This window comes from Symphalangus syndactylus, chromosome 4, assembly GCF_028878055.3.
Source record: "Symphalangus syndactylus isolate Jambi chromosome 4, NHGRI_mSymSyn1-v2.1_pri, whole genome shotgun sequence".
Classification (NCBI taxonomy): domain Eukaryota; kingdom Metazoa; phylum Chordata; class Mammalia; order Primates; family Hylobatidae; genus Symphalangus; species Symphalangus syndactylus.
The window spans coordinates 151758727-151769335 of record NC_072426.2 but is presented as its reverse complement, the minus strand read 5'-3'; the positions used below and the strand labels follow the sequence as shown (position 1 = coordinate 151769335).

General features: G+C 34.5%; 1 long non-coding RNA gene across 1 annotated transcript; it reads left to right on the top strand.

The window, feature by feature from the left end:
• Positions 1-614: 614 nt before the first annotated feature.
• LOC129480358 (uncharacterized) lies at positions 615-5198 on the top strand. Its single transcript, XR_008657009.2, has 4 exons — positions 615-675; positions 2546-2629; positions 3830-3891; positions 5066-5198. It is a non-coding gene; the product is annotated as an uncharacterized lncRNA (long non-coding RNA).
• The last annotated feature ends 5411 nt before the right edge of the window (positions 5199-10609 follow it).

Below are 10609 nucleotides of genomic sequence, written 5' to 3'. Positions count from 1 at the left end.
AAACACATTTTGTCGTGATCGCTTAAAGTATCTTCAGGCTAATTCTACTCTATTGTAAGTTTTCAGAAACAAGCCAAATAGATTTCCTTGCACTGCTACTAGCATTCATGCTTAATGACAGATGGATGCAAGCGATTCACCTGAAACTCTGGCCTGTTATTTGAAATTTGAAATTTTCACCTTAGTAATCTTTGACTTTATCACCCTCTTCTCTCTTAACATTAGAATCAGATCCTAGATTTTGACACCATTCATTATTTCACCATCCCCAACATTTCAATTTTAAATAGGCTACTCTGCATATTTTCCCAGTTCATTTACTTTTTCTAGTGAGACCATCTCTGGGTTTTATTTGTTTGTTTGTCTGTTTTGGGGACAGAGTCTCACTCTGTCACCCAGGCGGCTGGAGGTAGAGTGGCACCATCACCACTCACCACAACCTCTGCCTCTTGGGCTCAAGTGATTTTCCCATCTCAGCTTCCCAAATAGCCAGGGCTACAGGCATCAGCCTTGGAGAGCTGCCCTAGTGAGACTGTTGGGTGGCGCAGACACGTAAGGTACCACAAGATGGCGGCAGTTCGGGGTTCTTCCTCCCTCTCCACACGAGACACGTAAGGTACCACAAGATGGCGACAGTTCGGGGTTCTTCCTCCCTCTCCACACGAGACACGTAAGGTACCACAAGATGGCGGCAGTTCGGGGTTCTTCCTCCCTCTCCACACGAGACACGTAAGGTACCACAAGATGGCGGCAGTTCGGGGTTCTTCCTCCCTCTCCACACGAGACACGTAAGGTACCACAAGATGGCGACAGTTCGGGGTTCTTCCTCCCTCTCCACACCTGACGCAATGTTAAACCCGCCAAGAAAGACCCAATAAGAAAGTAACACCTCCCGCTCCCCCCGCTCCCGCTCCCGCCCCCCAGACCCAATCATCGACACCTACGTATTAGCTGAAAATATGTCACACAATTATTTGTTTATTCAGTGCTGCCTCTGGTTACTTTGATGCAAGCTCTCGGAAGACAGACATTTTTCTCTCATTTCCCATTCCATCCCCAGGGTTTGGCAAACAGTAGACTATGTATTATTTATTCAGTTATATGTATAATTAAATAAATGAATGAATGAACCAGTTGTCATTTCCACTCTACTGTATGTATTAAGATTTTGATACTATTCTACATTTATATTTTAGTTATACTTAAAATCATACATTACTGTTTAAATTATGGCTTATTATATTACACATACATAATTGTTTTGGAACAATGTGTAGTTTATTTTGCTCTTATACTTGATATTTTGCAAAAATAATTTCCTTAATTATTATTTATCAACAATACTCATGTAAGTTAAAGATATTAGAAGCATAGAAGCTAATATTGAAATTAAGCATTATTCTTTGAAATTGCATCATATTCTCTTTAATAAATTGTGCTAATGCAAATTATGTACTCTGAAAAATTAAACACAATTTAATCTTGTCAGGCTAAGTAAGAGACTAATAAATGTAGTATGTAGCATTTATTTTTATGACCTCATTGCTTATCCTGAAGTATACATTTATACACATTTCTTTATAGGGTTACATATGCAATGTCACACAGGGTAAACTTAATGGGTGATTCAAGCGATTTTTAAAGTTTTTCTTTTTTTTAATCTAAGTGAATTTCACTTACTGCGCAAGTTTCCTGTAAACCTAGCCTCCATATACATGCAATTCAATTTTTTCTGAATTATAACAATTACGAGGCCAAGGATTTGGCAAAGCTTAAAGACAGATTGCCTTATAAATTCAAATTTCCTTGAAGTAAAATGTGTTTGCTTTAGATGAAAAATAAAGACATAGCCCAAACTATTTGGATAGGATAATGTTGTACAGATACAAGAAATTATTAAATAATAACTCTTGGAGTTACATTTATAATAATATTGTACATAAATACAACCAGTTTAGTGAGGTTATTTATATGGAGAACATTTATTCCATTTCAGATCTTTCTTGTATCCTACGATAGTGAATGTAATTGTATAGATGTTATTATCCAGGAAACGTCGTTCATACTTTCTATGCTCTTGTCATATTCTTTAGGTAACTCTCCTTATTTATCGTCATAGTGTCTTCTACTCTTTTATATACTCTTTAATTCCTGTAGATAATATCAACTGTATCTACTTTCATATTGAGAACGAGTTAATTGTCTTTTCCTGTACTCCTCTGCTAGCCCATGTTCTATGGCACAATACATTTCACAACCAAATATTTACTTCAGGTATTTAATCTAATCAAGACAAAAGAGTTTAATTTCTAAGTGAATTCCGCCAACCTTCTAAACTTCCTCAGTAATCCTCTTCCATTATTTCAAAACTACAGTAATAGGCTATAATGATATGTACCAGAAGTTGAAATGAAATAACAGGAATAATAATCATAATAAAATTTAATTTTTTTGTATTGCTGAATTTGTTCCAGGTATGTTGTTTCTATCAGCTTATTTAATATTATACAATATTACTGGTTAAAATATAATTTCAATTCTCTAGGAAGAATGTCCAGTCACAGAGAAAGTCTAGCTCCACACATCTCGTAATGCTTATGCTATACTGCCCCCTTCCATGTAGAAGCAGGTGAGCTTGAGTTAGTGGTACCTTGGTACAGTGTTACAGTGAGAGTTAGGGGATGGTGCAATATTATTGATGCTTTTAATGGGGAGATAAAATGAAAGAAAGTAAAACTGTGGAGAAATAAGACACAGAATGTAAATGGGAAATTAGTAGAAACTATGTGCATATGAAATAATCCAGGTTTCATGTTTTTCTTTTAACATGTAACTTAAGCATTCGTTGAGTATTTGTAAAATATTCCAAAAAGTAGATATCTGGAGAAATAGTTATACTGTTTATAATTCCTATAGCATCTGCTTTTCAAAATCACAGAACACATTATTTTAAATAAAGTATACATTTAAAGCAATAACATTCTCAATAAATAATGCCCATTATATTCCTGTAGTATGAAAAAATTTTTTTATCAATAGCTGCCTTCTTTTTAATCAGGAGCCCAAAACACAAGTTTTATTCTACATTGTTATTTTCTTTTTCTTTATTTTATTTCATTTTTTACTGTACTGCAAATATACATGGAGACACACACCTGCACACACACACACACACACACGCACACAAAAAAACTCAACTCAGTGAATTATGTCAATTGTCTTTGTACTATGTAGAACAGCTTTGTAGTTGAAAGAACCCAATCCTGATGGCATCTTTTCATATTATTAAGTCCCTGTCACATTATATTGCAATAGATCTGTTGACATGTTAATCTCCCACACTGAGTTTTTGAAAACAAGAGAAATGAAAAAAATAAATTTACCAATAGCCAAATTAGTATTATAATGACAACAGGTATTTCGTTTTATTTTCTTCTGCATAAGCTCATCCAATTTTAACTTTATGTGGTTTCCTGAGTTAATCCCAGCACTTTGGGAGGCCGAGGCGGGCGGATCACGAGGTCAGGAGATCGAGACCACGGTGAAACCCCGTCTCTACTAAAAATACAAAAAAATTAGCCGGGCGTGGTGGCGGGCGCCTGTAGTCCCAGCTACTCGGAAAGGCTGAGGCAGGAGAATGGTGTGAACCCGGGAGGCGGAGCTTGCAGTGAGCCGAGATCGCGCCACTGCACTCCAGCCTGGGTGACAGAGCGAGACTCCGTCTCAAAAAAAAAAAAAAAAAAAAAGAACTAACCATCCTAGTTTTAGTCAATATACCGCATTCTAGTGTTCTACCCAAAAAATTTCACCATAATATTCCCTCCCCCAGTTGAGAGCTCACATGTGGAACATACTCATCCCCAAGAAGCCTGTCTATTCATCTCTTGAGAGGTAATAGCTTCCATGTTGAATTTTCAAGAAATGCTCATAGAGGCACTCTCTGAGTGACTTGGCATCTATCTCTTATGGTCACTTCAGTTATATAGCAGGTTACCCTAGCAAAAAAAAACAGAGTCCCACAGGCTCTTCTCTCATTTATTTTAACTTGGTATATAGTGCTGTACTCACAAAAGGTACCAATAATTTTAATGATGATGACAACATGTATTGTTTTTCTAAGCATAAATCGAGTATTTGGGAGTTGAGTATGATAACTTTTTTGCCCTTCCATTCTTCCCCATGCAGTGTTACATTTAAACTCAGTGACTATTTTATAATTTGGTAAGTAAAATTGCTCTGAGCTTTAAGTCTCTTGTTTAGTATCTATTGATTTTATATTTGTTTGTTTTGAGATTAAACACAATCAGAGGAAAGATGACTTTCTTTAGAAGCCTTTGAACTGAAGTATTATTATTTCAAAATATGTAAATAATTTTCAACTTGTCTTGGTTTGCAAATGTTTATAAAATATTATTTTATACAGCAGCGCACACTTGAGACTTTTCAGCTTCACAAAGGATCAAAAATCCAAATTTGTTTTCATTATCAACTCTCAAAAGAAATAAATGTCATCAATGTACTTAACATTAAAAATCACCCAATCCTAACTGTCTTTTAAATGAAATCAGAGCATATGGTAAATCTTACCTCCTATTTTTTCTGCTGTATATTTAAAATGTTTGTAAATTAAAATAATTATCTAAGAAATGTTTTAATCAATGTTTCTGCATTACATTTTGTTTAAATAATATTCGTTGAGGCAAAAACAGTTAGTGTTAAAATGCATTAATAGAATCTAACACTTAAATATATTAATTCAAAAGTACCACAGATGATAAATACTAGTTTGTGCCTATGTCAAGGGACATTGAAAGTTAAAGAATTAAAATATAAATAGGAAGAAAGGAGACACATTTCAAAATGTTTATTTCTATGGTAATAAATTAAAAAGCAGAAAGTGAAATTTTATCTCAATATGGCATATTATTTAATTTTCAATATGGTTGTCATCTTTTGAAGTGCTATTGATTATAGATTTGTTAAATTCAGCATTGTTGTTTAGCATGTGTATTTCCACAATTCAGTGTGTTTTTTAAAATGATTTTTTCTTCACTTTCTCTTTCAGAACCACAAGAAATATATCTGAAATGCAATTCAAGGCTAATGTAACAACAAGGTTACAAATCTAAACATATATGTCAGAAAAGAAAAGTTACAGTTCTCATAGTAACATTATATCATCAGCATTCTACTGCCTGCACAATAAAATATGTGTTTAGAAACCTAACTGGTAATTTAAAATACCACATGTTATATATATTAAATGAGGATGAGTTAACATTCCTGGGAGAGCCTTAGTTTATCAAGTTTTGTATATGCATGTCTTAAATTAATAACATTTTACTATTAGAAGGTTCCGATCTACAGTTATAGTCACCCAGTTCTTTTTCCACTTCCTATCTGTTCATGGATTCACCACTGTAAAACTGAGTACAAAGGATTGGACATGTGTTGAGATGATAGATTTTATACATTATAATATTAGCCTCAGCATTTTTTCTAGGATATTGCTCTACTATTACCATATTTTATGATAGTATGGTAACTCTACATCTGTTAAAACAACAACAACAAATTAGATGGGAAGCCATACCACTAGTGTATCAAGATGTAAAGCTTCCATTCTGGAATTCTAAGTAAAACATTTATGAACTTATTTAAATAATAATGAGGTGGAATCCTCCCAGTGCCATTATTTAAGAATTATTCCACATATGTAATACTAGAGGGACTCCTCATTCTAGGAGACCTAAGTTTCCAGCTGAGAACCAAATTCTATGTCACACAGACCAATCTGGTTATTCAGCTGCAGGAACACGTTGTCATAGATGCATCTAGTTTTTGATTTATAAAAGCGTTTGTTACACAAAACCTTTTGATACGCAACCTTACATGCAAGTAGGTATATAAACATATACATATGTACTATACAATTAATATTTCAATACTTAGGTGATTTTTCCAAATCTCATGATATCAGAATTAATTTATGATATCATTTCTAACATACAGGTAGTATATGTATAGTCTCACTCACAGAAATCCGTATATGTAAACTAAATTAAATTTGTAGAGAAATGTTTATTTTTTGAAAGCTTTGACTTAGCAATGTTTTCATTTTTAGGTTCTGAAGATGTTTTGAGTGCTCAATGAGGTGCATGATATTGGAGATAATAAAAGTCACTTTTTTTATGGGATTAGGATTGAAACTCTTGGCTATTTTATTTTCTGGCCAACTTCAGTTATAGCCAACATAAATATGCCTACTGTTTTGTGTTCCTTGTTTTCCTTCTCTACAATGAATGATCAGGGCATAAAAGGTTATATGTATTCACTTAAAAATATAATGTATACCATATGATTGGAGAAGGCCAAAAAATACGATGCTCTTTTTATATGTCTCAGTTGCATTTTTTGGAAATACTCAAATATGCAAGAGCTGCCAGGTGTGGTGGCTCCCACCTGTAATGTCAACACTTTTGAAGTCTGTGGCAAGAGGACCACTTCAGCCCATGAATTCAAGGCTGCTGTGAGCTATAATAGAGACACTGCACTCCAGCCAGGGTGACACACTGAGACTCTGATTCAAGGCTGCTGTGAGCTATGATAGAGACACTGCACTCCAGTCAGGATGATAGAGTGAGACCCTGTTTCTAAAAAAGTGTGTGTGTGTGTGTGTGTATATATATATACACACACACACACACACACACACACACTTGTGTATATGATTGAGCTATGATAGAGACACTGCACTCCAGTCAGGATGCTAGAGTGAGACCCTGTTTCTAAAAAAGTGTGTGTGTGTATATATATACACACACACACACCCACACTTGTGTATATATACGTACACACACAAATGAGCATTTATTAAATACCGTTGCTGTCTTTGAACATTACTCATGATTCTGAGTGAGGGCAGAGATACAAAAGAAACAATCCAGTCTTTAGATGATATTTTCTTTAGAAATTACATTGTATAAATTACTGTTTGAAAGTTAAATAAATTAGCAAAAACCAAACTGGTTCTTTCTCCACCAAAAAAAATTTAGAACCGTAAATATCCCAGTATCTGTGAAACATTGGTGCAGTGTCAGTATGTCGTAAGTCACTGAAAAGCCAAGTACCCCACATGTACTTAGTAAATCCTGCTGTGTGAAAGTATTTTCTATAAAGATAATTAAGTACTGTTGTAAAATTTGACACACTGCTATATAAATGGATTGATGTGTAAAAAGATGCTTTTTAAAATGTTCAAAACTTGGTAAAGATCTTTAACTATAATTCTCTATACCATTGAACTTCTTAGATATTAAGTTTTGATGCCACCATGAAAACATTAGTATAAAAGAGGCTTCTATGGCAACTATGCTCACAGTCATTTTAGATGGAGTATTAGTTTATTGACGCTGCTGTAATAAGTTACCACACGTTTAGTGATTGAATACAATGAAAAGGTATTATAATTTAAAAAACAGAAATCTCTAATAGGTTGGCAGGGCTGAGTTCCTTCTGAAAGTTCTGTAGGACAATCTTCTTCCTTTCCTTTTCCAGCTTCTAGAGGTTTCTTGCATTCCTTGGCTGCGGGTCCCTTCTTCCATCTTAAAGGCTAGCAGTTGTGGCATCATCATATCTGACTTTTTCTGTGACCTGTTCCCATCTTCCAGTCTCCTTCTCTCCATCTGCTTCCATCATCACGTTGCCTTTTTTGACTCTCACTCTCTTGCCTCCCTCTCAGAAGGATACTTGTGATTACACAGAACTTACCCAGATAATCTAGAATAATATTCCCTTCTCATAATCCTTGATATACTGACAAAGCAAAATAGCATATTTGTGGGACCCGGGGATTATATTGGGTAATGTATTCACATATTCTGGGAATTAGGATGTGGATATTTTTGGGGAACTACTAATTCAGCCTACCACAGGTAGAAAATAGTGTTCAAAAACAAAGCTCAAAAAGAAGGGCAGAGGAGATGTATTAATATTGGGTGTCTATTTGGTGGAATTCTTCATCTTATTAATGGTATTCTTATTTCTAAATTGAAAATTCTGAATTACAGAATTAGAAATTAAGTACATTGAAGAAGTTCCTCAATCTTGGCAAAACCATGTAAATCTAAGAGGATTAACTGAGGAGAAATTATGACTTACTGTGAATATCATTAAAATACAAAATTAATGTTTTTGGAAGTCTCATAATTTTGGCTGTCTCCTCACAGAACTAAATGATCATTTTCAAAAGAAAAAAACATAAAATAATGATTCTCATGTGAATATAAAATGAACATGTATTAAAGATTTGAATTAACTCATTATTAATGAGGAAACTGGAAGATTGTTGTCCAACTCAATTGAGATCTCAAAGAACCACAAATTTATAGGAAGTAAAAGAACATTAACTAAATTATAAATGAGTGTGGAACTAGTTTTGTAAACTGAATAGGAGGAAGTCAATTGAACATCCACTAGAAAGAATATATTTGCCTATCTATAAGCAATAATTATGTGCATTGCTCTTAGTTACAATTTACAGAACTGTTAAAATAGCTCAAAGTCAATACAAATTGAGAATCAGATGATTTGGATGGGTGTACTTTAAGCAATAAATGATTTTTCATTATAGACAATGTATTCTTTTATTTCTTATTTTTTCTCTATTCCAAATTTCCTTATCAAACCAAAGTTCATTTTACCTCTTTTTGTAGATTCGTGTATAGTAAAACTCTGTTAGCAGCATCTAATTTCTTCTTCACTCCTAGCATCATCAAAATTGATACAGGAGCATTATTATTATTTTTATGTAGACAACTTCATAGTTAAACAGAATTGGTAAACTCATACTTTCGTTAAAAAGAAAATTTGCTTTATACTATAATTAAGAAGTTTGGCAATTGCTTAGCTTGCCTTGTCTGTTTTGGCCATAAAAATAGTTTAGGGAATAAATAATAAATAATAATAATTTGCTTCCCTATTTTCATATAGGGAAACAAATCATTCTAAAGAAGACATGTTCTAACAATGCTCATACTTTAATAAATATGATCATGACAAGCATACTTCTCCCTCAGTTTCCGGAAGAGAGAATATGTCTCTGGGCCTCTCTGGAGAGGCAATGAGAGGTGAGACTATGTCTGTACTCTTTGCTGCTAGAACCCACACACTGAGAAAGAGTTGTTGAAGCTGCTCAACAAATATCTGTTGAATGGAGAAAATTTCTGGACACTGGTATTTTATTGTAATAAATCTATATCAATGTCACTTTAGATTGTTCAAAACTAATTTAGGATTCTTTATGATGGAATCATAACATATTCCACTGTAGACTGTAATTTGGGTTTTACACAGTTTTAAGTGGTTTACTAGTTTACTATTGCTGTATATAAAACAAATTACCACAAATTTAGCAGTTTCAAACCACAGCTGCTTATTGGATCATAGTTTGGGAGGTCGGAAGTTTGGGAAGTTGATGTGTTTTCTGCTCATGTACTCACAGGGCTGAAATCGGGTGTTGACCTGCTGCATTCTGAGCTGCAGCAAAAGGTCCTCTTCCGAGCGGATTCAGATTGGTGAAAGAATACAGTTCCTCTCCGGCCACTGGCAGCAGGTCACTCTCAATGGCCTCACATGGCCTCCTACATCTTCAAACCAGCCTTGGAAACTCTCTGGGGCTTCAAGTCTTCTCAGGCTTTGTATCTCTTTCACCAGCAAGAATCAACATGCTTCTTATTTTAAAGGCCTAACTTGATCAGATCAACACACCAGGGTAATCTCCATTTCTTAAAGTCTCCTGCGCTATATAGTAGAACTTAGTTATGTGGTGGGAGCGGCTACGCCGTCATACTTACAGTTCATACCCACAGTCAAGGAGAGTTGATTATACAGAGCATATACACCAGAGGGTGGGAATCTTGAGGGATACCTTTAAACCTTCTTGTTGCTGGTAGCTTAATACATTTCAAACATCTTAAACAGTTTTTATAATTTTGTTAATTATTATCATCCATTGCTGTTGAAGGTATTTTTGCATGATCACTTTTTTGTTTCAAATAGCATAGGAAATTTAGTAATCTGTCCTGGATGAGATTAGAGACTATTATTCTAAGTGAAGTAACTCAGGAATGGAAAACCAAACATCGTGTGTTCTCACTGATATGTGGGATCTAAGCTATGAGGATGCAAAGACAGAAAAATTATACAATGGACTTTGAGGACTTGGGGGGAAGGGCGGGAGGGAGGCAAGGGATAAAAGACTACAAAAGGGTGCAGTGTATACTGCTTGGGTGATGAGTGCACCGAAATCTCACAACTCACCACTAAAGAACTTACTCACGTAACCAAATACCACCTGTACCCCAATAACCTATGGAAAAATAAAAGTTAAAACAGTTAAAAAAAGAATGTATTTCTGACTTCAGCAAAAAAGAGACTGCTTTAGAAACAATAGATATAATCCATTTATTTCCAACCTCACCTTTTAAAAATCTCGATTTGAGGGAATTGAAATATTGCTTGTCAGAATTTTTTTACATTGTTCGTAGTACCTTATAACTAAAAAGATTTTTGTAATTACATTTCTCTTTTAAATGTGTGCATCTGATCC